Here is a 27,891-nt window from a genome sequence, read left to right on the forward strand (position 1 = left end):
TAGGGAACCTGTTAGAGGCAGGACAGATTCAGATGTAATAGGATTGGGTTGTACACCCAACGAGCAATTGTTTGAGCCTGATAAACAAGTTGCCTTAAAAATCATAGTACCAATGCAGTCAGATCATAGCATTGATACATCTTACACATATTTTTTGAAATCAGTGTAATGCTCTTTCCATTGACGGTATCACAGCTGTTGACCTCTGCCATTAACATTTCAAATTTGAATATAAATATATGCTCCTTGCTTCCTTAAATTTAGACTTGTTTCTCACCCCTCTTTATATTGGGTTTCTCTATATTGTAAGGTCTCAACCTCACTATGTAAAGTGACTTGAGATAATGTATGTTGGGATTTGGCTGAAAGGCCCAATAGAAAGTTGCAGAATGAGTATTGGATTCAGACAGTGATTTAGAAAGTTCAAGTTCTTGAGTTCAGAGGTCCTGTGAGTGAACAGGGCAATCAGGACAACAGTGAACGTCTGGCCAAGACTTAATCTCCTCTAGGGTAAAGCTCACAGGCTCGTCTGCTGCTCAGTTTGTTTGGGTTGGTTATGATCCTCAATCCAGTCTGGTGCTGCTGCTCTGTTTTGCTCAGAGTTTTTTTTCCTATGAATATGACAGGGGAATGTGTGTGGGGTGGGGTAACAGACAGGGGTGGAGTGCAGGAATTCCCACTCACTTGGCTCATCTTGCATTTTGCTCCACTGCTCTGCCGAGTCACCCCCACCACACATGGAAAAGGGGATGTTTTGTTTGTGGAAAAGCTGCACTCGCAGGGCCGCGCAGAACCGTCCTTGTTCGTCAAACTTCTGAGACCACAATTCCGTGTGATGAATGCCGCTGAGTTCATTCATCTGCCTGTCGTGGTTCACTTTTTGCTTTTATTTTTAGCCAGAATCCATCAGGCCTGAAAGGCAAGGCAATTTGAGCCAAGCAAGAGGGCTGCACTCCAGGTCCTCAGAGTCAATCTTCACCTCCCCTCTTGGGAAAAAGCTTTGGACAGCGCTGCTCCAGGCCCGGGGTTTTGTTGAGTCATGTGAGATCATGTCCACAGAAACTCAAGAGAGGTGGGGGCCGAAGGTGGAGGGGGCTACAGGGTGAATGAGGCAGGTGGGGTTGAGGCCAGGGGCAGCAGGGGGGCTAAATTCTGCTCACAGGCCAGCAGACAGCAGAACGCGCTGGTCTTGTATAAGGTAATGTCTAGTGGGCATGTTGGGGTGGGTCGTGTGCACGCAATTTATTTTAATATACTGCTGGTGTTGCCAGTGAGGGATGGGATGTCGAGCCGGTTACCTCGTCCCAGTATCACTGTCACACTTCGGACGGGACAGGACTATTTGGACAGACCTGCCACAGACGAGTAAATAAACAGTGAAAAGAGGCAAGTTTGAGACCGAGCCTAACCTGTTAATCTGCATGGTTAAATCGGATGGCCTTTCCATCCCCTGAAGGCTGTTTGCACTTATTTTCCTCATGCTGTCTCCATACGGCTGGACAAGCTCCCCGTACACATGCATGTTTTGAGCACATCGCACTACAGGGAGGTCTGAATCTGGCATGTCAGTCTGGTATTTAGCATTACACTGATAGAGTATGAGTTGTTGCCTCAAGGAAGGAGTCGGCTGCAGCTTCATTCCTGAATGGATTTGTTTCTGGTTTAGAGAATAAAAAGTTTCAATGTCTTACCTGATTCAGTAGACACTACTGGGACTGCAACTCATTATTTATTTCATAATGATATAATTTATTGAATGATTTTTTTTTTTTTTATTTAAAAAATGTCCCCAAAATAGTGGAAATTTTACAATGTAAAGAAAAAATGAGTCTTGCAGGGGACAGCCCAGGAAAAAATCTAGTAAATGGACCTTGAGTTCAGTGCTTTTTGTAAAACCAAAATGGTTTGGATAGATTTTTTTTTCTGTCAGTTGACTGATCAATAAAGCTTCTCGAGCTATAAATACTGTTGTTGCATAATTATGCAATCAATGTTATAGGCAGAAAGGCGATAGAGTAGAAACTGAGTTCCACTGTCATTTTAGTAGGACCTATAATGCTCTTGTAAATTTTCTGTCACAAATATTGTTGTAACGCACGCAAAATGAATCCCTGTGTGAAAATAGCTCAGATATCAGGCTCCTCTGAACGCAGTAGTACTACGACTCGTCACAGATTCCTTTATCACGTCATCCGTACAAAGCACCGGTCATTCTCTCAAAACACTCTGCAGTTGTGTGGCGACAGCACATCTTTCCACATGTATGTACTATTTTGATAATATAGAAACCTGAGTGTGATTGAAATACTGTGACATAGGTTTTGCTGTGTTTTGATGCACACTGAAGTGCTCCCTCAGGCTTTTTCTTAGAAACTTGAGAGCCAGGAAAGACTAGTTTGGTTGGGTTTGTGGCACCAGTGAGCTTAATTTTTCTTTTATTATCTATATAGCCATGTTGGCAGCAAGGATAAAATATTTGTTTCTGATTGAAATCTCTCAAAACCAGTTGGACTGATTTTTTTTACAGATATTTATATTGCTGCCTTTTTTGTGAGTTTAGCCATCATCATTAACCATTATCATTTAAAGAACATTAATATATTGACATCCGGGTTTACTGTATTTCAAAGTGCTGTAAGTGCAGGGGTGTTACTTAAGATTGTAGGCTGTAGACCTGGTGTGCAACCAAAGCAGAGAGAGAAAGCATGACTATCTAGCATCAATAATTGAATCTGAGCTAATTTTGGACTTGGATTGGGATGGGATGCTACTATCGGGTTCAAGTAGCCAGTGGCAGTGATGGCCAATGACTGCAGCTTGGGTGTGAAATCCACTCCAAGGAGGGAAAATTAATGAGCGTTTTTATGTTTTCTTCCTCCCTCAGTGGTGGCTGTTGCTTTTTTAACGTGGTAGATACTTTCTGTTGTGGGATTAAATTGTTTAGAGGGCAGTCAGTGTAATGGTAATTTTTATAGCCTATAAAACACAGCAACACTCTCACAGGACGTAAATCAGACCAGTCTGTCTTTGCGGCATGTTCTTAAGCATGTCGAAAAACAAGGCGGCTGCAAACCCCTTCCACCCCACCTTGAGCAATGAAGGTGACACAAGAGTAGAAGTAAATGACCAGGCACACAGGGCAACTTTAATGAGCCCATGCACAAGTGTTATTTAGATTCCATTATGCCGTGTCTTCCCACTCCCATTAGAGCTGTCAAGAAGCTGTATATCCTCTGTCTGTTCATGTGGGACTTTTGTCTCTGTTCACGTCTGTGCTGGCATGACCCCCATGAAGATACATGCTTTATTTTTACCAGCAACTCTCTGATGCTTCATGTCAAAGCAAACTTGGTTTCATAAAAAAAGACCTAATTAAGATGTGTCCAGTATCTCTGGTAAGAGTGGACCTCTCTCAAATCATCACTTGCTGAGGGCAGAGTCTGTCAGATTTAATTCAGACATAATCTTGCATAATTCTGCTTCAACAAGCACCTGGAGATCTGGAGCAAGTCATTGAGCGAAGGGGGGGTCAGTGGAGGGTAGAGATAGAGTAGGCGAGCTTCCATTAAACATAAAGCAGCCACATGACTTTGTGGACCAGGGCTGCAACTAAAGATTATTGATCATTATGTAATGTGTTTTACATTTGAAAGGGTTTGACCACATCATTTTAAATGTATAAATGACTCTGTTGGATTGTTAAATACTTTTCTATCAGTCGACTAAACAACTCATTTAACTCTATTAAAGCTACGGTTGGTAGAGCAGACTACACTTTGAAAGATGCAGCCTGGACACATTCCATATCTCAACTCAAGATCAGATCATGGCATTTAAAATGGGGAAATCTTGAGTTTGTGGTACAAATACTGAAGAAACTGTGCTAACTCACTGTCTGATTGGGGACCAAGCTAATTGTCAGTCAGCGAGCAAGGTTGCCAAGAGACAGCCACGGTGATGGACAAGTGCTCTCATGTTCCCAGCTTCTGTCAGTCCCCGAATAGCCTCGCAAGCAGTCACTACCTCGTCAAGTGCCCAGCACCAGCTATTTTGCAAGGAGACCCTAATGAACTTTGCTGTGTCACTTTAAGGCCATTTCTATGAATAGAGACTTTTTTTCAAATGACTGATGTCTCCTTTTAGAGCCAAGGCCTTGACTAGATTTATTGTCCTCTCAGTGTTTGATGCTGTGAAGCATCCAGCCTTTGCCGCTTGTGACCAGGGGTTTATAAGCGGGTCGTCACCCCCCCACTCCAGCTGTCAGCACTGTAGCCGGTGGTCAGTCTGGTGCTCGGAGCTTACCCATATTTCTTTCTCTTTGTTCTATTTCCGTCAAACTACTTTGTTGATTTTTAAAAAAATTATATATGTCTCAGAGGATTATTGATAAAAAGGTTTATTCATAAATTATCAGAAGCTGTGGAGTTGTAGTAGATTACTGCTGCAAATCAATAATATAAAATGATTTATCTTGGTAAAATCGAAATGGCCACCCCCAAAAGACTGTGGCTCTCCAGACTCCAATGGATTCTGTTAAGGACGCGGTTTTAACCCAGACTATTGATGCATGCAAATTCCTTCTGTGTTGTCAAGACCATAGGCTGAAAGGATGCTTCTGAAAAAAAACGGATGTTTGGAGCTATAGCCGTGGACCATGGGAACAGCAGAGATGGAATCGCGGCGTGGACAAAAGCGGATTTTCTTTTCCGTAAATCAGAGTTTAGTTACCTTCTGACACAGAATGGAAGAAGGAGCCGGCTGAAAAATGTTCCATAACATGATGGAAGTTGGGGTCATTGTTCTGCCAGTTCATTTTCTGTACCACAGCCCTGGATCGGAGGACCCATCACCATGGAAACCATTATGTGGGGCAATTGGCGGCGGAGCACTTTAGAAATCTCTTTGGAATATATTAGGATCTGCAAAGGCCCCACTCCCCTCATCTTCAACCTCTCGCCATTGTCTCAGAGCAAGTTTACTTCAGGCGCTGTTCTCAGGATTTCAGCTCAGGAATGTTCAACCTACATCTCTATGCAGGGATGTAAAAACAACCCAGCTTCTGTCTGCTGAGGTTTAAATTCTCCAAAAGGAAGGCTGTAACACACAAACCTTCCAATAGTGAAGCTCCACTGCCACTTAATTCTCTCTTTTCCTGTTTTTATACACAAGAAATCCAATTACAAAGGCGAATTTCATTGACTCATGCCATAGCAGTGCAGAACTTCAATCTTGACTTTCATCAGGGAAATTAAATCATATGAGTTGCAGCGCTGTTTTTCCTGATGTAGCAAAACTCTAAATAAGACGAAGACTTCATATGTAGCAGATGTGCTGAGACTGAGATTTCACAGAGAAGCTGCCGCAGATTCAGAATGCCCATTGAACCACTCTGAATATTAAGTGTTTTTATTCATCTCTTTCACCTTTTTGCCCCTCACACATTTCCCTGTGGTCTTCTGTTGAGAGTATAGCTTCTAAAACTTGAAACACTCAGCAATCTTCAGCTCTGTCACCTGGGATTGCTCAAAGGCATTGAGTTTACTACCACTTTTTTAGTTAAAAAATTGTTGGCCGATTTCTGTGTTACAACCCGATATATAGCATATATTTATTGTGCAGGAAAACAAGCTTCCTAAAGATCGAACCCATCTGGCTGAGGTGATTAGCAAACGCTGTGGCAGATGGTGCCACCACGAGATTCTGCATTGCTTCAGGGTTGTATTAATATGCATATACGATTGACAGCCATGTTTGACAGTGAAAAGAATATATATTTTTTTGTGTGTTGCATGACTGAATAGGAGTGTGTCAGTCTTTTCCGCCAGTGTGTGTGAGGTTTCTCGTGGAACCGGCTCATTTGACTGGGACCCTCAGGATGTTTTTGTTAGGGGACGAGGGGTGGGGGCGGAGGGCGGGCGGTATGCGGACATTCCCCTCTTCATCTGCAGCAAAAACACTAAAAGTGAATGAGCCACACAGCAGTGTGCAGCCACCCCCCACCACTCCTTCTCTATGTTGGCAGTAAGGTCTGGAAATGTTGACACACGGAGCTTAGAGCAGCCCCAGAAACCCCAAGAATCCCCCTGAGAAGACGCAGGGCGGGAGGGTGAGGTGGAGCCTTGGAATGCGCTCGGAGGAGTCAGTCACTTATTTACTAGCTGAACTCAGTGAACCTGGCCTGAGTCAGCCACTTCCACCACAGTCAGCCTGCCCCACCTCTCTCTCACTCTTTCTGTAGTGTTGTTGAACCTACCCTAATGTCTGCATGCCCCTCCCTGCACATCCTTATTCGCAGACACTTGGCTCCTCATTGGCCGCCATCTTTGCCCATGCCGCCGACAACCTACCCCCCCGCCCATCAGTGACCATCCTGTTCTCACCCTCAAGCTGCAAACGTTGAGGTCATGAGCTCAAAATGAGTAATAAAACAAAAGTCAGCAGGACTGTGAGTCAAGCTGGGCAGTGCGCGGAGTACAGCCAGGGTACAGGAAGTACCCCATGTATTTAGGCTTCTGTGAAAAATCCTCATTAGTTCAAGAAGTGAATCTGATCTTCCTCAGAGCCCGCCTCACACAGGCTCATGATCTGCTGTTTGACCTTTTCGGCAGCACATCGTGTCCAGTATTCTAATCTGGGGGTTGAATGAAGGGTTGTTGGTGGGCCCAGACACACTTCACAATGTTTATGAAAATATCTCCACCAGATAGTCCTGCTCTCGCCCCAGAAATACCTTTAGTGTGAATCTTTCATTGAACCTGCGACTTTTAGTTTTATCACATAAATGTGCTGGAATTTTACTGCCTGCACATGAGCTACACAGCAGGATCTGTTCAGATGTTCTGCACTCACAACACAGAAATCTCCATAGCGCTCAGATGAGGGGGGACGTGGCAGGTGGAGACAGGACGTTACGCATTAAGGCTGCTGTGTAAATCACATGTTTTTGTTTACGGCACATCAACACCTGCGTAGGCCCATAAACTCTCTTGACCTCTTCTTTAGTGTCTTTGCGTTTTCATCCTGAGTACTTGTTTTCTTATTTCTTTTTTTTACAGTTTTGCGTCTGTCATGTGTTAAAAACGTCCTCAACACGCCCACTTACGGTAAATCCTGCAATTTCAGAACCAAACTCTCTGTTTGTGTTTCCACAGACAGTGTCTTTAATTTTTCCTTAATCATTTAACAATGAATAAAAAGCACAATGCAGATTCCATGTAAGTGGACTCAGGATCCAGAGAGAGAGTGAGTCACTCCTCAGCCAGAAGCGTCATGAGAGGAGATGTAATGATTAATAGCTGTCTCCGTCTTTTTTTCTCTGACCACTGATCTGATGAGGGAACAATAATCCATGACTTTGCGGGAATCCAGCTCTGTCTTGTCAGTGATACTCTCTGCATAACAATTACTGTCGCTGGGAAATGTCAGTGGGAGCTCACCACACGCTATAAGCTCTGCGTGAAAAATGGTGTGCATGAACGATTCATTTATTATTGCATTGATAGATGAAGTAGATCGGACACAGGCAATGTGTTTCTGAGGATACGAGAAACTTATTTACACAGCTACTTTGGCCTTTGTGTTTTGGTGCTCTCGTGCTGTGTGGTGTGTGTGGTCCGCAGAGGGCTCATTTGACTGTGGATATTGAATGAACAGAAGACAGATAAAGCAATATCAAAAATAGTGCTTAGTTAGATTTTAGTTAATATACAAACTATGTATTCATTATCAATTAATCTTTAGACTCCACCTAATTTATTCATGAATCCGTATTTACTCACTGAAACTGTCACTCACATCCTGAGAGACAAAGCTTTTTCAGAAGAGGTAACAGTGAAACTGCTGAAGTTGTGCAACAGTGGTGGAGCTAATTTGTAGCTTAATATTAACTTTTACTTGTGGTGATTGTGTGTAGGCTTCACTCATCAACAACAGTGCAGCACTTCATTCTGTCAGCTGCCTATCAAAAACTCACATTGATTTAAATAGACATTATCAAATCATTTCAGCTGATTAATAAATGAATCAATCCACTGATTGTTTCAACTCTAACCATGTGGTTAATTAGCTTGGGTCATATTTTAATGGTTGAGGAGACTGACTTTGAGCCGTATGTCTGTAATTATCTCCAGGAACCACGGTGATATTAAATAAACATGCCTTGGTCTTGAATATGAACCAGATTTAAAGTCACATTCCTGAGATTTCTACTCAGCCCCACAGTAACACTCATCTGTAAAGCCTTATGTTTGAGTTTGGTTTTTGTTCACTGCAGTGGTGTTTTCGTACCTCAGAGTTCACCTGCCTGTCAAACAGTGGAGCTGCGTTTCTGTTGATGCAGGTGGATCTTTTTTCTTTGTCTGGCTCAGACTGCCTCATTCTTCTGCTGTACTGAACTGTTGCTTGTGGTCATGAAAAAAAAGGGGGCATCACTTCCTTTGTGCTGGACCAACTTCTCCCCAGGCAAAAGAGAAAGTGTAAGTGTTGGCCCACTATATGAAATGTGGTGGCAACACGATGATCAGTCCTTAATGAAAAGCTGAACAGAATTCCTTGTGAATTGAATGACGATGTTCGTTTTGAATGTTGTAGTGAGCAGGTTTGGGTGTTTGAGGCTACATCTGTACTAGGATGATTTAATTAAAACAATTCAAACCAACTCAATCTCTGTTAATTAAAACCTATTGGAATCATATAACTTTTAATCCCTGTCTATACCAACACGCCTGAAAATTGATATCATTAAACCACTCACATATGCTGAGGATACACGTACAGATTGCTGTGAAGCTCAACAGATGCTTCATTTTAAATTGCAGAATGTGCAAAGACAACAGGGTAAGCGCCTCTTGTAATTGTTTATCCATGTAGCGTTCTTCACTCGTAGTTGAGGCTAGTACCGGTTGTTTTCTTCTGTAAAGGAGTCATGTGATAGAATCCTGACGAATCAGTGAAGGCTAAGTTGTGGACACAATGACTCAATGTGGCTTTTGAGTTTTGAAACCAAAAATGGGTCAGCAGTGTTCCCAAACTTCTCAGTTTTAGCAGCTTTAAAACTCTGGAGTAGTGTGGACACCAGGCCTATCCGCTGCAGAGTTGATGTGTTTTCAAATGAAAAGGCAGTAATGTGGCTGTCGCCTCAGCTTTGTGAAGGTGTTTGGTGCTACAGAGAAAATAGTTTTCTGAACCTAACAGGCTGTGACACAGTTAACGACACAGATAGGCCAGGATGACAGGGTTGAGCCTTAGTGCCATGGGGCTGATGGGAAAGATGTGGGTCCAACAGACAGATGCTGCCAGACTTTTGCTCTAGTTCTCTGACAAATGGCACAGACTGAGAAGAGATGTGGGCTTTGATCAAAGTCTTTACTGATGGATTATTTCGATATGACTTTCCTTTACATCTGACTCTAATCTTGGCCGTGCAAGGTCTTGCACAATATCTTCATCACATTTTCCTTAAATGACACTTGAATCCGGTCTGTTTTTTTTCTCATCAGGAAGAAACAGACACGGCCCCCAAACTCCCCAAAGACATTCAACAAAGCCTCCTAATCAAATCAACCAGAGAGAGAGGGTGTCTTTTGTTTTTTTTACACTTATGTTTTGACTGTCCACATCCCGGCAAGAAAGTAGGTCACAGGCTGACCGAGGTAAAGTATGAGGCAGCAGTTTGTCGGCCAGCCCCCGTCGAGGCAGATCGTGTCTCCAGGAAGCATGTTGCAGAGGGGGAGACGTTAAACACACAAGTTCCTGTTTGACATCTGTTTCCAGCGAGTCTCACAGGCCTGCCTTTCCCCCCGCCACTCGGAGAGGCCTCGTTCACCTAGCCCCTCCATCACAGCCAGGTTTGTCCGTTTAACTGCTCCTCGACCCCTTCCTCCCCTCCCTTCCTAGAAACCCCCCCCCCAAAAAAAAGAAAAAAATCGTATGACGTGCCTTTCGTTGACTCTGTGCCCAGAAAAACGAAAAACTTAAGCGATAAAATCAGGACAGACAGGTTCTTACGCAGGCAGCTACTCTGCCAGACTGCAAACCCTCAGGGTTGTGAATAATTAACCAGGTGTATATTTAAGGAGACAAGGCTGCACTGTGTTTGGAGTACATCTGCTTGATGTAAATGATCACATCCTGCCATTTGAAATGTTTCAAAAATCTTCAAATTGCAGCTCAAATCAAGGCGTGATGACAAAGAGAAAACCAACCAAGGAATTATTTAAGTAAGCTATGAAGGTGGGCTTTGTTGTTTGCTCGGAGCTGGCTCTAATTTGTTTTTCCGTCATCAATAAACCGGTGGTAAACCTCTGCCAGGCCTCTGCGGGTTTCCCTCCCTCACATGTATGAAGGCGGACACACGAGGGGTGTATTTTTAGCTCTGGGAGATACTGTGATACCGCCAGACATCAGAAGACCAATTATCCTCCCACTACACCTTGCTTCACGTGAAACCCTAGATAGGCTGAGCTGGAGGGAGACGGCGACCTGACCCCTCGAGCAGCGCTGATGTCAGAGGCGAGGCTGAAAAGCAACACGAGGGAGCGACAGGGGAGTTCAGGCAGAGGCCTAGTGGGTCACGGCACAGTGCTCCCCCCCCACCACAAACAGGGAAAAGGTGTCACTGCTGCTCCCACCTGGACTTTGGCCTCCACCGTCATGTGGACACAGCTCTGAGTCAGCGACAGTGCTTCCTTTCACACTGTAAATCATATATTATTCTGTAAGTCGCTGTTATTAAGTCCTAAAATCAAATTATATCATAACACAATCATCTCTTTAAAAACTCAGTGATGATGAGACTTTCATATTTGATTACACTATAATAAGTAGTCTGTTGTGAGTAAAAACTCTGCCTTTACTTAGCAAATAAATACTACATTACTAGTTACTGTGTTGTATAACGTTGCATCATATTTTGTATGGCCATTTCTTAATCCAGAACATAAGTTCAACTGAAAAACAAGTCAGTACTAAAGTAAAAAAGTCGAATTTCCCAATTTGTAACTAAAATGGTAAAACTTTTTACAGTGTATTCCCAATTTCTCTTTTCAAAAACTTTCCAAAAACAAAGGTCAAAATGTTGCACTTTATGGACAATGTGTTTGTGGTTGGTATGATATTTGCATTTTTTCTAAACTCCTCCATCATAGTGTATTCAAAATCAACCCAAGTACTGCAACATTTAAATAACATGACCTTGTAGAGTCCAGGGCAGCTTTATGTGGAGGTGTAATCTATACACAGTGCTTGTTAATATTAACCATGTTGTCTTTACCAAAGTCAAACTGCAACAGAAACAACTTTAGATGAATGAAAAGTCAAATTGATTTAACAGCTTCAGCTTTAGTTTTCCATCATGCTCTAAAATAAGACTGTGTCGGACTCACCACTGAACACAACATTTGCTTCAGCTTACACTCCTTCAACTGCAAAATGCTGCTTATGTGTTAAAACTGTTAAAATAAGCTTTTCTCTATAATATGCTTCACCCTGTGAAACATTTAGGAAATGAGGCTGGTTATACATCTGCACTTTTACTTCAGTAACATTTTGAACACCAGGCAAAACTATAAAAAGAAGAGTGACGTTGTAGTAAAGTGAAATTATTCTTTATGACTGACTCTTTTAACAAAGTGAGCATGTGTTTGCCTTGTGGAGCGCTGACATTAAGTATCAATAGCTGCCTTTAACTAAATGCCATACAGTTAGTCATTACCCAGTAGATGAAAACAGTGCTGTGCCCACTTCTCTCAGTGGAGGAAGATATCCTGCTGTCAGGGATGTGATACAGTCTGATTTTATGAATATGTTAAAACCCCTGTACATTTTCCTGTGTGGAAACAATGAGAGGTGGTAGGCCGAGCCCACATTTCCACTGATTTTTTTTTTTCTCTCTGCCTGAAGGGTTACAGTGGGTGAATCAGATTTTCCACTTACTGTAAAGCTGCGGGCAGCGTGAAGCTTCTCTGTCAGTACTTTGTTAGTTTTTTAGAATGATGTGACAACATCCTCAAAGTTTTCCTACACAAAGTTACATCTCTGTAACAACTCACATGTGACATGTTGAACGAGTGCAGGTGCTATCATACAGTCACACAATGTGTCTCGACTCTTCTTATTGAGCGGTTTGCTCTGCTCTCAGTAAATGAATAAAAAGGCAGAGTGAGTGCAGCTGCTGTATGAGCACCGATTTGCGTCTTCTTAATCACAGCCTCGCTCCGAAACCAATTCAGCCGTGCGGTGTGAAAATCTTCTATACCTGTTTGATTATGCAGCTCGCTACTTGAGAATCTCGGCCGTATTGACGTGGCTCTGATCGATAAACCATGAGCGGAGGGTGCAGGGGATTCAGGGAGGGAAAAAAGAAAAAGAAAAGGAGAAATGCTTGGTTTCTCTCATAGTATGGGGGAGTCGGTGCGATGAGAGGGACCGAGGAAAAATAAAAGAGCTTTGTTTGTTGTTGCTCACCAGCGCTGCAGGCTGAGATCAGATTAATCAATAGCAGGGGTAATGTGGAGATGAGGAGTATGACATCAATATCGCACACAGAGGCCCAGCAACACCATTTTGCTGCTCTCCGGCTCGCCCTGTGCTGAGTAAACAGTGGCTCCACAGGGAGGAAGGAACTCATTGATGGGTCCCTTCAGCCTCCTGCCTCTCTGCGGTGTTGGGCCTCCCATACGCAGCCACCCCGTCAGCAGAGGAGGGAGGGGGGACGGCCGTACCTGCTGGTCAACAGAGGACGAGGGCGCCTGGTCGATAAGCGGTTAAATTCAATAATTCTCAGTGGTTTGAGTCGCTGAAGTACTCTTCCCCTCCACTCCAGCGTTGTTTTTTTATTGGATTGTGAAATAAATCACGGAGCCTCTGCTGGGGCCATTCATGTGGGTGATTGAGTGCTCTACCTTGTGGAAGTTTAGTGTTTCACTGATGCCTGATGATTTTTTACAACATCTTTCATGGTCCCACTGGGAACGTGCGTGGGTACAGAATGAAATATACACAGTTTAATGAGACAAATAAAGTGACACCTCTTCTTATAAACTGAAACAAGTCGTTAACATAGAAATGAGTAGATCATCTTTTATTTTTGTACAGTTTATTACAAACGTCTCACACATGTGTACACTGGATATTGCTGTGAATTTCACATCATGATTTTTTCTCTTAAATGGATGTAGCCTGTACTGATGCATTTTAGCCACACAAGCACTGCAGCTTCAGGAATGGAAATGTCAGTCATTAAGTTGTTCAGTCAGTTACTGAAAAATGCAGACAAATAAATTGCCATGACATTCATGGTCTCACTGGAAGAACCTCTCTTGATATTTCTGGTGGTTTTCACCATGAGGTTGATGTTCATCTAAATGAGCCCCAGAGGATGAATCCTTTGACGATCACCAGTAGGTAAATGCTTTGACTTATTTAGTGAAATATCCCAACATGTGATAGATTATGTAGTTTGTGGCCTCCAGAGGATGCATTCCAAAAAAATGACTGTAGATCGTCAACATTTCAGTTTTGTGACCAAACTCTTGTGACCAAGTTGATTTCAGACAAGCACTGAACTCCGGATAATCTCCTGACATTCTCCAGAGGGGCTGTGTGTGAGAAAGCTAACGTCTGAGTGAGTGCTGTAAACAAAGACATGTTAAACAATTAGTGCATTACATCCTGCGTCTGCCTGCTGCACCATCCCTCACCTGAACCCTCTGGAGATTCCTCTATTGTTGTGAACGCGTCTGAGCAGCTAATCTCCTTGTTCTTGTGTGAAAGGCAAACTCCAGAGGAAATATTAAGCATTCCAGTCATGCATTTGGTGTTTAGTTCAGATTACTTGAAGAGCATCTGCTACCTTTTCAATTTGCTGCCATTAAATCCCTAATTGCGTACAGAGCCCCTCTTTACTTTTACTGGTCTCACCATGCCATTGTTTTTTCTCACATTTTTTCACCGCACTCATGTTGATGGGTAAACAGTCTGACCTGGTTGGCTCTGCCTCAGCCAGGCTGGAGCTGACCTGCAGTCTGATGAAGATCTGCTATTTATATAAATATTGGTTCATGCAGCAGAAGAATAGGTGTGATAAACATCCTCATCTTTCTCTCGACAAGGAAACGCACAGGATGTATGAGTCAGCGAGGCCAGAGACGGACTTATGCTGGTCATCTCTTACACATCTGTGCTCCAAGCAAAGCACTGATGAAGCCTCTCTGATACTGAGGAGAATAACTGTCACTTTGAATTAGCTATGCATGTTTCTACCTAAAATTCCAAAAATGTTATCATTTTTTTTCTTTATCAAAAACAATCAGTTTTCAACTGCTTCTAGTCAGGTCAAGTTTTATGGTTCCAGCTTCTCACATTGCGCATTTAGAGGATCCTGTAAAGGATTGTGCTGAAGAAATCAAAATGTGCTAAAGCTAGAGCACAGCTTGGGATCTTCAGTCACGTTTTTTTCTGTCAAATCACTGCTTCTTAGATCAGGAATTCACATTTAACTGAACAAATTAAGTAACAAGACCATTTTCACCACCACCAGATCCAGCAATTGTCATGTTTTGACACAATTCCAGTTTGGCTCCAGGAATTGCATTCGCATTTGACTAAATGTGCACCACACAACTTAGACGTAAAAGCTTCGATTGATCACTACCCATGATCCTCCATTCTCCCCTCCCACCCTTATTGGTGGCCTCCCTCGCTCATCTCGGTGGAGTGGGGGACACCTGACGTAATTGCTGGAGCTTTGATGTGACAGTGCTAAATGCTGAGCCTTTCGATTCAGCATTTAGCACTCAGCAATGCACATTTCTTTTCATCTGCAGAAGAGTGGAGTAGAATTGAGCCGCTATACAGAGGGACTATATAAATTTTTATTTATTTTTTTTGTCACATTACTCAGAGGAGATGTGGTGTCACATCACCGCACACAATGCTTCTGCATTTTTTTGGGAAGTTTTGAACAACTGGATTATGTTGTTGGGAGAGGCGGCCTTAGATGCGGACAAACTTGTTGACCTCAGGAAACCTAGGTTCAGTGTTTTCACCACAGTGTATACTGCACCAACAGGGTTTATTCATAGAAGTATTTTATTGCAGAAATAAATGTCACCAGACAGCAAGTTCAATCTCGTCACTGTAGTTATTTATTGTGTCAAGAGACAAACAGTCCCTGAGAGTCATTCATGCAGCACTGAGATGTACTATTAGGCTTGTGGAACATTTTCTGACTCATTCCTGGCTTCCTCCTTCATAATATGACTCAGAGGCACAGGGTGAAAGGCAAAAAAAAAATCTGATTCCAGAGTGTATGTTTGTGTATATGTATGTGTGTGAACGTGTGTAATAATCAAAGATAGAGACAGAGACAATGCAAGGTTTATGTTCTAAAATGTAATTGGGTTGCAAATGAAAAAGTGACTGGACTCACCCCAGGATCTATTTCTAGAAGTAGGTAATCACATTACTGCAGCTGCGCTTCAGGAGTCCCTGTACGTCTGGTTTATTTTATCACTGATTCATTTGAACACACACCACAGAGGTCATTACACAAAGCATAGACTAGTTTCCGAAATCCCAATATAGGCGACAGATTGTTAAATCGAAACAACAGTAGAATCAACAAATAAAAGCCATATCATCTCTATAGCATGACTGTTGTATTAACATTTGTTTCACTAGATGAGTACTCATTGGAAAATTGTGCAAAAGGTTTCGATTTAGGGAAAGATTGCGGTTTTGGCTCATTAAAAGACAGAACTTAACTGCCAGTCTGCAGTAGATCCAGTCTCCTGACTCAAACTAACCCCAAAACACCTTTTGCAAATGTCAGACTTGAATCCTTTTTTCTACAGGAGAAGCAAAATATGTTTGTTTATCGAATGCTCAAGGTTTACACAGCAATAGGACGAGCCCCTACAGACGTCAAATAAATAGTTAACCTCCATTTGTAGAATGGTGCTCGGGTCGTTGTTCATTTCATTTAAACATTTAAAACTAAAAGTTCACTGAGAGGGCGCAGACTTTTACCAGAGCCCGTGTCAAACAATGTAAACCAGAGATAAGAGAAATACATTTAAAAGCATGAGAGTAAATGATCTGGATCTAAACATCATCCCTCCACCTGGTTTTGTGCGGGTTGACTAAGTACTTGTTTTGTGATCCTGCTGGCATATTTACAGAATGCTTAGGATTTGACAAAACTGTAATGTCGGTGAACCTTTTTAAATTGCCTGTGATTGTACTGTTTAAGTTCATGTTCAAGCTTCTCTGGTTTGCAACGATCTGCCTTGTTCCAACACATTAGCAGAGAATTCTCCTTATAAGCTTTTTTGTATGAGAACCTGGTTAAAATGTTTACTGCACTCACAGATTTATATATGAAAAATACACTCAGTAACATAACTGATAAAAAAAAAAAAAAGTGATTAATAACTTTTGCAATTACTGATTTGACTTTTTTTTAAATTATAAGTTAGTATTTAAAAACTGTCAGGTCTGATGGTTTTCTTTAAACGTCAATCATGCTTGTACACTCATGCTGAGTAATCCTCCAACACAGTTTGGACTTTTTATATCTTTGCATAAATGTGCATGTTCCTACCCTGCTCAATTTCTGTGGGAATGAGGAAGTGAAATTGAGTCCAAATCCCCCTACCTGTCCATCAGACCAGTACAGTGTGCATGTGTGTGTGTGCATACGTGTGGAAGAATGGGAGGGGATGCATGCCCTGCGGCAAACCCCGGTTGCTTTGTGTGCGCTTTGTTTATACGACTCTCCTCTGTAGCCCTTTGCGCTGCCGTAGCTCCTCCCCTAACACCCACCCCCCCCACGCTCGCCCCCGCCTCGCCACAGAGGGTTTGTTGTGACGCGTCTGAGCAACTGTTTGAAACAAGATTACGACAGTCACACAGGATGTGAAAGAGTTCAGAATAAGTCAGCCTGTCACATATACCATGCAGCGATATCAGTTCAACGGTCATGTTTACATTGTCCCTTGTGTGACTGTGATTGTCGCTTCCGAAATCACTATCAGAGAACAGTAAAGAGAGTCCAAGTTCTGAGGCAGAAGAGCAGCTCAGTGAGTTAAGTTGACGTCAGCTCTTCCCTCAAATAACCTTCAGCTGGTGCAGGGCTGGTGAACGGACCATGACTCACTGCGGGTTGTTGCCCTGACAGGTGAAGTCTGGTCTGTTGAGATTTTACGAGCTCTGTGAGGTGCAGAGGTGAGAAAAGTTCACCCAATGCGGTGACTTAGGGCCGGAGGCACTGCAGAGACGTGCTAGTAAACTGTGCTGAAGAGCTGCAGGTTCTGTGAGAAACTCCTCCGACAAACATGCAAGGAAAGTAAAGTTATTACAATTTCAGTGCCACAACATAATTAACAGGTTAAGTCTGAAGTTTGATGTTATGGTACTGCAATTAAATGATTGTACACAGGCTACTACTAATACTACTCTACAGATCCTCTATTATTGTTGTGACTTTGTGTGTGAGAGATTTCGCCATTAGCTGCTTTCATAAAGCTTTTGCATAGACATATGTCTGTATCCTGCAGAACAGACCAGATGTTGAAACGCAGTCATTCAAATGCAGCAGAAACAAACGCTGTATGAGCTCTTTTTTTTTTTGTCTAAAACCATGGCAAGACTCTTTGCAGTATCATGTTTCCTAACTTTGAAGAACAAAGCTACATTTACCAAAATTACTAAAAACTTAATTGATGGATTTATTCTAAAATACAATGCATGAAACAGTGAGTCAGCTCATTTAAAGATACAAGCTTAAATTCATTTATATGTAATCTAATAAATGTACATAGCTTAGCATAGTCTTAGGTCTATATATTTGTGTTAAATATATTGTTTTCCACAGTCAATGTGATAACAAGGTTGAGGTTCAAGTTTTCAGTTTAAAAAAAAAAAATTCACACTGACTCAGTTAGTCTCTCAGAGGAGGGAACTGCTGCATGTGATCATTCAAGATCGTCCAAGCGGTCCAGTCCTTCTCAATCAATTCAAGAGCGTTTTCACACCTACTGTGTAGTTCATGTGCTCTGGTCTGAATCAGTTGATTAGTTTGTAAACACTGACTCTTCCAAGTGAACCAAAATGCATCATTAAAAATCACTGGACAATCTTAACTCTGCGTATTGTAGTAAATGCATTTTGTAGCAAGTGAATAGTGGAAGGAGGATTTGTGCTCTGGAGTTTGGACTAATGCATATTCACATCAGAGTGTGCTATAGTAAGCGTACCGTGCCACGTCCCAAAAATGATGCAAGAGTCCCCCGTGATAACCAGAGGAGCCATTTAGCTCCAATTTGTGGAGTGCACCTGGTAGTTGTGTCATATAATTGACACATGCCCAAAGGAATCCCACCAGAGTGTGATTTAACTGAATTAAAAGTGCAGGTGTAAAAAATCCCTAAGCCACTGCAGTAATGGCGGGAGATCGGTTATTAGATATGGGCCGAACTCTCTGCACCGTGTCTCTCTGCAATTAAATCAAACAGTTGGGAAAATCCAGTATAGAACAGTCCACCTTGTGTTGCACTGAATCTAGTTCTGCTAGTTTGCTGACATGCTGCCACTGGCCAGAAGTAGAAATGTTTTGCTTACCAGGCTGAGTAAAAGTCCCAAACCAAAACCCCAAAACCAGTCCATGACTGTCCAAGTCTTCTGTGGTCATACATGATTGATGAACTTTCCTGTTTGCTTTGGTAAGCGGCATGACTTTGAGACTTTAGGTGTTAAACACAGAAAATGTCTCAAAGTTAGAAATCCTGGTAGGTTGGCAGAAATTATCACTTGTGTATTCGGAGCTCAGACCCTCGTCGATCAGTGATCCAAGGCAGTGATTCTGGTGTGACATCCAGAAAAGTGATACTGTCAGCCGGTAGTGTTTGACTGGATGATATTCACAGATGTACAGTGGCTGAGACAGATATGTGAACGCAGTCGCTGAGGCTGCGAGTCAATTGCTGGTTTTACATTAGGATATAGTGAGTTTGACTGTGCACAAGGAAGCGGGGTATTGGCATGACCTCTCATCAGGGCTGATTGTAGAACAGCACCAATTCGTCCTGGAAAATAAATCACCTGCTCTCACGTCACCCCTCGAATGCATGTGTCTTATCTCCCTGTCTCGTGGAGACGTTCAGAATAGATTCTGCATCATAGAAAACATTCTTTTTCCGTGCAATTCGTTCTGCACATGTCTGCTTTGCACACCCCCAGTTTTCCCTTTGCATGAGAGTTCTGCTGAGAAACTCAACTTCTTCCATGAGTTATGGGTGAGGAAAATACATGTTTGTCTCATCTCATGTCAAACTCAAACTCAGTACACTTCTAACCTCAATCTGTACCAGTCAGTCTTGCAGTAAATCTTCACTGTTGCCTCACTATGACGTTACTTGCTTCTTGCTTGCTTGGCACAGCACAACAACACATTCTCACAGGCACAATAGACACTCAGAATTATGAGGACGGGAAATTGAAAAGATATATTCCATTACTTCATAATATGGGAAAGTCGTCCAATTTGAACACCCTTATAGGTCATTTGTCATATTTACTTGTTAACTGTTGGAGAGTCTCCTGACATAGTGCCCATACAGCGACAGGCGAATAATAATTATCAGGCAAGGCACAAAAATAAGACTTGCAAATACACAACACATCCACAGCATGTCTTTTTTAGCACATTAATGCTAACTGTGTAATGACACCTGTCCGGTAAAAAAGTAATCCTGTGTAAGATGAAGTCCCATTCTTCTTCTATTGTATTAATGCCAGCTTGGCCATGATATAGCAGTTTGTTTTTTACTCCTTGTGGGCTGGTTGCCACATCCTATCCATAGGTTTCCAAGCTTTTAGGTCATTTATGAGCTTTAAATTGTAATTGTAATGTAAAAGATATGTTGAAAACAACATGTATTTTTTTTTGTGGATGTTTTGAATTTCCATGTTGGCTCACAGCACCCGGCTAAGCGAGATGGAATGATGGAATGATTATGGGAGAACAGGGCTCAGGTCCCAGCGTGATACTTTAAAGCTGTAAAGGGCCGAGAGGTTTAGGCCCAGCCCTGTCTCTCTATGTTAATGTCTGCAGGATCCTACACAGTCAGAGGAGTTCCTGATAAAATCCTGTGATGGGTGGGGGTTAATGCAGTCTGTGTGTGGCCATGTTTGTTACCACTCACCTCAGCAGATAAGCTCTGGGGTCACATACAGCAGGTATGAAATAATGAATCAGACGCGCTCCATTACAAACCTGTTGTTTTTAACACTTGCTGCATGGTTGCTGTCAGCTGACATGTACATTTGTCATTTGTCAGCTGTCATTACCATGACTGCAGGATGCAGGGATTTTATTTTCCTTACGGAAATGTAAAGGGCAAAAAATAATGAAAGGTCGTGCATAAACCCAGTATATGCTTTAACATGAAGCTTTTTATGTTTATTTTTGTCATCTGGTCTGTCTGGGCCATTATAAATCCACTGAAGGATTAGACAGCTAAAAATAGCCTCTTATGATAGGGGACTTAGTGCACAGTCTGAACCGTAAACAAGCAAATGGCAATCTCTCGCCGGCCCTGTCTGCCAGCATTTCAGGGAGTAATTTGTGGTGTGCAGAGAGGTTGACCTCGGTCAGGAAACTGTGGCAGGATACAGAAGGGCCATTTAGCTCTGTTTGGAGCTTAAGAAAGGCCTGCTCGCAGGCCGCGTCCACCTTGTGGCAGCTGCGTGGCCGCAGACGAGCTAAAACGCTTAGGATACTCCAGAGGAGATGTGCATCAATCATGCCCTCCAGGAACTGTGAACCACTAGAAAAGCCAGTGTGCTCCCGCAGTCCAGCATGTTGTTCCAACCAGTGCCGTCTCTCATCTGCAAATAGCAGCAGCTTACGTCTGTGTTTTTTTTCCCCCAGAGGTTTCAAGGGGCTGCTCTGAGGAGGAGAAGGAGGAGGTGGAGGAGGAGGAGGAGGCAGCCTTCCTATGTCTGTCAGTGTAATGTTTGCTCTGCATTTGGTGAAAGTGGTAGAGGAGGGTGACCTTTGATACACAGAGTAGGGGCCCTGGGTATTTCATCCACCTGTTCAACAGAGGAGCACAAAGCAGTTTAACGCTCGGTAGAACAACCACATCCTTTTTTCGCGACAAGAGAGTGTGGCTAATCAAAGGTGTTATTAGAGAGATTGAGACAAAGCACCTTAAGGATCCTGAACAGAAAAGTCTGTTACACCAAAGATGGCGGTTGTATGACGCATATCCCACCCCTCCGCCCAACCGTCATGGTACCTTATTTTGAGACAAAGTCACCAAAAGTATTTTACAAGTGATTTTGTACATGTCTTTATGTGACCTTTATGTCCCGTGCATGGCCTTTCTCATTCATTCAGATATAGGCCTGGTCTTGTTAGCCTGAAATAACTGTCTGGGGGGGATTGCCAAGATGACTTTGAGGACCTTGACTAAATTATGGAATCAACTCATGAGTAATTTTATCTTCAGTTAATCTGTCATTTCATTTTTTTTAAGTAGATGTTAAATGTTCCACTATGCTCACTAGTTAGAATCAAGCGGTGTCTGTCTGTAGTGCGGTAGAGAGAGTAGAGTTATCAGAAGAACTAAGGGGAGTTTTGAGATAATGTTGTGTTTTTTAAACAGTGTGCAGCTCTTTCATTTTACAAAATGAAACAAATATGTATATAAGTTTATAATATATGATTTAGTTTGATTTGATTTCAATGTGATATATCACTGACACCAGCCCTCATGTCATGTGGGAGATATTATAATGTTTCTATTATCTGAATCATAGTAACTGTCACCGAATTATCCGTAGGTTTGTCATTACAGGGGACACTTTGTACATTACACAGCCATTTGATGCATTGTTAATATGAAAAACATTGATTAGTGCGGCTTTAATGGCTAAACGGAACACCTCTGATGGTGACTGATGGGAAATTGGTTCTCAGTCTGAACCACTTACACATGAAAAAAGCCATTTGTATATGAGTAACATTCCCCTTTGATTGACTGGTGAATAAAAAGGAGCAGAAACATTTCCTTCATGCTCTCGCTGAAATAGAAAAATGCAGAAAAAGGACTGAGAGCAGGTGAACGCTGAATGGCTCTGCTTATTTATCTTTATGAGGAGATAGATAGGTGGCGATATGAACACTCAGGTCACACACTCGCTCGTCTGGCTTGCAGCTCTCAGCCATGATGATACTAACAAATGGCAGCACACGGGCTCGTCTGCTCTCCCAAGCTGCAGAGTCATTGAAAACATCAAAGTGCAGTGAATGAAGACTGACATATTCCTAATTTAAACCAGAGTGTTTCTCCTAAAGTCACTGTCCTGAAACATCTCTTGGTTTTTACATTCTTTTTAAATCACATCAGAGGAGGATCACTGTGTGAAAGCAAACAGTCTGGCTCTGACTTGCTGTGTGTTGCCTATAGATATTGTGCTTTCAGCTGATTATCGGATTAGTCATTTCCAGCCTAGATGGAAAAATCAATCACATGTCGCTTGGAAAAATGTCATCCAGTATATACCACCGTGTCTGCACTGTGCTGTGATGTGCTGTGGTCTGGGTGTACAGTATAGAGTGTGAGCTCAGGGTTTCTACCACAGTGACTCGTATACATTTTGCTCTCGCTGCTCCTTCTCCTTGAACTTGGTACAGTTGCGTGTTTTAATCAAAAAGAAATCAATACTCCCACACATAAATATTGATCCTCAAGAGCCAAGAATGTAATTGAGTCATTTGACCAGTGGCCTGCACTTTTACAGCCAGATATACACTGTGGAACTATGTATGCTTTTTGTGAGCATGTAAATGTCTGTTCTGTTGAGTATTTTCTAAAGCTGGACTCCGGAGGACTTCCGCACAATTGCGTCTGGACTTTCTTTGGGGGGTTTTCCTTTCACACGTTAACAGCGCAGCAGGAGATTCTATCCTTAGACGTGTTCACAACAACAACAAAAAAGCATTCAGGTGAGGGATGGCACACCATGCAGAGGCAAAGACGTAATGTAAAATTCTGCTAAGCAGACCACTTGTTTTTGTTCACGGCACAATAACACTAGTGTTGGCCCTTATTTCCAAAAGCTCTTGTATGGTTCTGCATTTTCATCCTGAGATATTTGTTTTCTGTTTTTTTATTTTTTTTTATTTTGCATCTGTTGCATGTTAAAAAATGTCTTCAACTCACCCGGTCGCTCGTGGGGAAAGCAGCTTAAGTCTACCTAAGAAACAAGTAAGGGAATGTCCCTTATATTTTCAATGGCAGAAGTAGTTTTTTTGATTAACCGGCATGAGACGAATCTGAGTTGTGGCAGTCATCACAGCACAGACTTAGGTATAAGTATCAGCACTATGTGTAAAATAAACACTTAAAATGTATTATGGGATTTTCCACTAGCTGACGTTGTACGTCATAATCCTGCAACAATTATGTCATTACCAGCTCAGAGAAAATGACCTGCGTAGTGTCTGAAAGTGTTTTTTTCTTTTGCAAATGAGATCACTATATGGTCCTTTACATAGAAGTCCCTATTCTTTGAGTAGGAGGTAGTGAACGAGTGGGTGATTTTAGACACAGGCACTGTTTTAATAACAGTATTTTAAAGTTTGTTCTCTTATATTAGTATAATATTTATTTCATGGTAAATACTTAAACTGCTATGCACCATATTGTAAAGTTTTTAGATTTTTCTGTTTGTGCATTTTATCAGTTTGTCCTTCTCCTATCTATCAACATGTGAAAGTGCACAGCAAACATGAACAGTCCGATTGCAACACTGTGTTTAACAGATTACTATAATGGCTGCATGACACAGCTGGCCCACCCGTGTCAAGATAAATCACTGCAGGATGGATCCAAATGCAATAATTACACAGGGAGGACTTTATGACTGAGAGCCCTGCTTTATTTTTTACTGCCAAGCAATGACAGGGGGAAATAAGTTGAGTCGCTGGAAAAAGTTGAGGTACAAATTGTGCAATTAAAAACAAAAAATGCTCTGTCATCACAGGAGGTTCAAGGGGTTTTAAGGAGTCTATCTTAAATGTGCTGTAATTGAATTTATTTATGAGCCAATATATATTTTGTTGCTTCATAGTTAGAAGCAAGTGATTAAAACCAAACATTTTAGACTCTGCTCACGGGTGATGCACTTCCTCCTCCCTGCGAGTATTTCCGCTGTGACTTGACGCTTGGGCGTGCGAAGACATCCAATCAATAAGCAATATACTTTCTCTTCTCAGTCTGACTCATCTCAGACTGCTGCCCAAAAGCCACTAAACCACACTATGTGTCACATCTGCGCACACTTGAAACCATAACCTTTCATTCTGTGCCCTCGCACTCGATCGCAGGCAGGCAGCGTTTGTGCTGACATACTCTGACAACCCTGACTGACCTATGATACATTTTCTGCACTCACACTTTACAGTAGATGGTGTCATATACCCTGTAGATGCAATTTACATATATATATGTAAATTGAATATTTACCTCAGAGTTTAAAAATAACATGATATATATATGTATGTATATATATATATAAATATATATATATATATATATGTATATATGTGTATATATATGTATGTATATATGTGTATATATATATATATATAATATTTCCTGTTGAGTTGTAGAGAAATGTCATTTTGAGGAGCCAGGGGTTGCATGATGGTCACGTGATTATGGCATCAGCTTTGTGATTTCATGTGATTCTCTCATGTTTTTTTGTAACATTTATATATTTATACACAAAGATATGTGTGTGTGTGTGTGTGTGCGCATATATTTTCACCCTCACATTACTTCTCTGCATGTATAGTGCTGCCATTGAGTCATCTAACCTTTATTTTTGTGGAGATTTATTTTGTCAATTAACTTATTATTACCTACTTATTTTTACTTTTTAATTTCTTTTTCATTAAGTTAATTATATTCAATAAGCATTGTAATTCGCCCCTTTAAATTTGGACCTTTATGACTGTGCGGACCTTGCAAGCGTATATTGTGAGTGATGAATTTAGATTAGAAGTGCCTCTATTGTTGGTGTTCAGGTGTCCCATGTTTCCGGACATTCACATTTGAATGGAGTTTGCTCTTGTGAGTTTAAAGTTGAGGCTGGGAGAAACCTGCCTCACACTGACGTGGCTGTTCCCTGGCTGGGTAATGTGAGTGAGCCCTTAGCTCAGCCTCAAGTGTTGGAACATGTGAATGTGATTCTGCCCCCCCACCGGTGCCCCTCACACTAGCATCACCGCAGATGCCGTAAACTGACAGCAGCGGCTGTTCAGCAGATCCCTAGACATGCAGCGCCTGAATGACATATGGGTTTCGATGTGACCAATTGGACTAGAGAAGCCAGGGAGGTGAAAGTCGGCAACGTACAGTAGCCACACTCATCAGAGCCTGTTTACACTTGCAATCAAGTGTCACATGTAGTCATAAAAAAATCATAAAGACAGATTTTTTTGCCATTTTCATTTCTGGGAGGAGTTGAGCTCTCTGAAAATTAATGTTGAAATGTCATTTAAAGTATTTTTTCTGCAACAAAGATCAGCCTTTGTGAGCCTTCATTCGGAGTCTAAAGTTCTTGCACATAAAATATGACTCAAAATACTACACGTAAACAAAACTCAGCAGACACTGGATCAGTTCAATTTTCCACATGAAAGCAACATGTTTCGTTTATCAATCACCGTTAATCCAAAACCTTAAACAGCTTGAGGAATTTTAACCAAATCCACAAAGCACAAAAAACGACTTGGTTAGAAATAGTCAAAACAACACCAAGGATTTTTTTTGTGTTTTATCCTTGAGTACTTCATAACCATTTCTTTATTATTTGTGGTTACCATGACAGCATGTTGATGGATAACTGCACTTTTGAAAGCGACAGTGTTCTTAGCCCAATCATGCTGTCTGTGTTGTAAACACTGTTTTTTTTTTTATGTCAGTCATACCTTTACCTGCTGAGAGGTCACATTCTCCTCAAATTAGATTTCCAAATGGTTCTTTAGTCAGAGGTAAATACGCTGGTGTTGTCAGGCGTCTTGTATAAACGACAGCTGTATGCGCCCTTTAGAAGGAAGAGAACAAGAGCTGCAGAGTGTTAAACAAGCTTGTTTGTGAATGGTTGAAAGACAGTTCGGAGGGACTCCGCTCGCGTGGCCTTCCAGTCTTGTGTGTGGTCTTTCACGGCTGAACAAGACGTTCCAACGGCACACGAACAAATACACGCGAAAGAATTTGATGTGAAAGAAGCGTCAGCGCGGTGTCAAGCTCCGACCCTGAGTATTCAGACATGCAGGGGTGTCTCTTTGTGCTTGTCAACTGTGTGTTGCAATCAGTCACATCCGTAGATGTTGTCTTTTATCGTTTCATCACAGCCTGGTTTTGTGGCCTTTTGATCTTAGCAGGATATTTATACCAGTGCTCCAGTTTTGCACATTTACGCATGTTTCTAAAACAACATAAAGCATTGGTAAAATTTGAGATGTTGCACACAAGAGAAACAAACGTGTGTGAAAAACTGCTTTTCTTTGCCATATCAACAGGCTTGTACCCTCCAGCCCACTCACTCATACACACATGATCACACACACATGCTCCCTTGGCTTTGCACACACACCCACACACATGCATGCGTACAGACGTGGCTTTTGAAGGTTCTGACGTGGGCGATGCCTCTGTGTCAACTCTTTCCTGTGGAGAGACTTTCCACTTGATTTTTTTTTTCCATGAGAGCTCTGAGTGTGAGCTTTTTGTCAAAATGACGGTTAATTTTTTTTTTTCGTGCGTGTGCCGAATCTATTGTTTCAAATAAAGGCTTCCACCTCAAACCTGCTGACCCCCCCCTTCTCAACTCTTCCCTCCATTAATAATTCAGCACATAATCCAGGCTTGGTCACACTCATGCTAGCAGCCCCTTGGCCTGCCCATCACTGACCTAATTAGTGCAAGATTTGCTCCTTTTCCGGCGGTTGCTGGAGAACACTCCACTTATCCTAATCCAATCCCTCAAAGGCTGCCTTCCCTCTTGGCAGTGGTGGTTTTGGAGGTGTTTTGTTTCCATCGTCAGGTGCTTCTTTCTCTACTTGTAGCCTGAGGGTGTCTGCAAACACCAAAACTTGTTTCCTTGTTGATTCACCCAATCGCACGGAAGGAGGTTAAGGCAAACAGATTATTGTGTGTGCAGGTGTGAATGCTCGGCGTAAGAAATTAAATATGTATCCACTCACCCTCCTAGAGTCTAGAGTCTGCGCTTTGGTGCGTGTTGAGCAGTAATGTGGTATTTGCATTGAAAACCAAATTGGGTCTGAGTCATGTTGAGTCACACCAGAATGTTGGGCAGACTATTCAAATACTGAATGTCAAATCCACAGACATCACAGATGTTTGTTTTCAGACGAGTGAGTAGTCATATCATGTGAGGACCAAGACGACGCTGAGACAGAACAACTCTGCTTCAGACATTTGAAACATCGAGCCCAGTCTATAGATAACCCCAGTGTTTCTATCACATGTGCAGTGTGTTACCATATAAGACAGCAATATGACTCACCCCGCTCACTGACCTACTATGTGGGAAGTCATGATTCATGCAAGCTGCATTTAAGCAGGCAGGGTCCAGAAATACTCTGGTATGCCATTGCACATGCAAAACTACCACACACACACACACACATACCTCAGTTGCTCAGTCATACTCACCACCCACAGACACTGATAGGCTAGATCCTGTCAGTAACCAACAGTGAGAGACATTAGAAAGTTATCAGAGCAAAGACTGGAATAACAAGATGACTGGATCTGTGCTAAGGCCTTTCTGAGGTAATGCCAATGTGTTCAG

At 42.1% G+C, this 27,891-nt stretch overlaps 1 protein-coding gene across 3 annotated transcripts in view; it reads left to right on the forward strand.

Moving 5' to 3' along the window:
- bach2b (BTB and CNC homology 1, basic leucine zipper transcription factor 2b) overlaps nucleotides 1-27,891 on the forward strand; it is an 88,131-nt gene that overhangs the window by 16,595 nt on the left and 43,645 nt on the right. The window contains exon 1 of one of the 3 annotated variants that reach the window (XM_069514769.1): nucleotides 24,834-27,872. The exons of the other annotated variants lie outside the window; for them this stretch is intronic. The gene's annotated coding sequence lies outside the window, so the exon portion shown is untranslated. Of the gene's footprint in view, nucleotides 1-24,833; nucleotides 27,873-27,891 lie in introns of those variants that run through there. 3 annotated transcript variants of the gene reach the window in all.

Source organism: Paralichthys olivaceus, chromosome 19, assembly GCF_024713975.1.
Source record: "Paralichthys olivaceus isolate ysfri-2021 chromosome 19, ASM2471397v2, whole genome shotgun sequence".
Taxonomy (NCBI): domain Eukaryota; kingdom Metazoa; phylum Chordata; class Actinopteri; order Pleuronectiformes; family Paralichthyidae; genus Paralichthys; species Paralichthys olivaceus.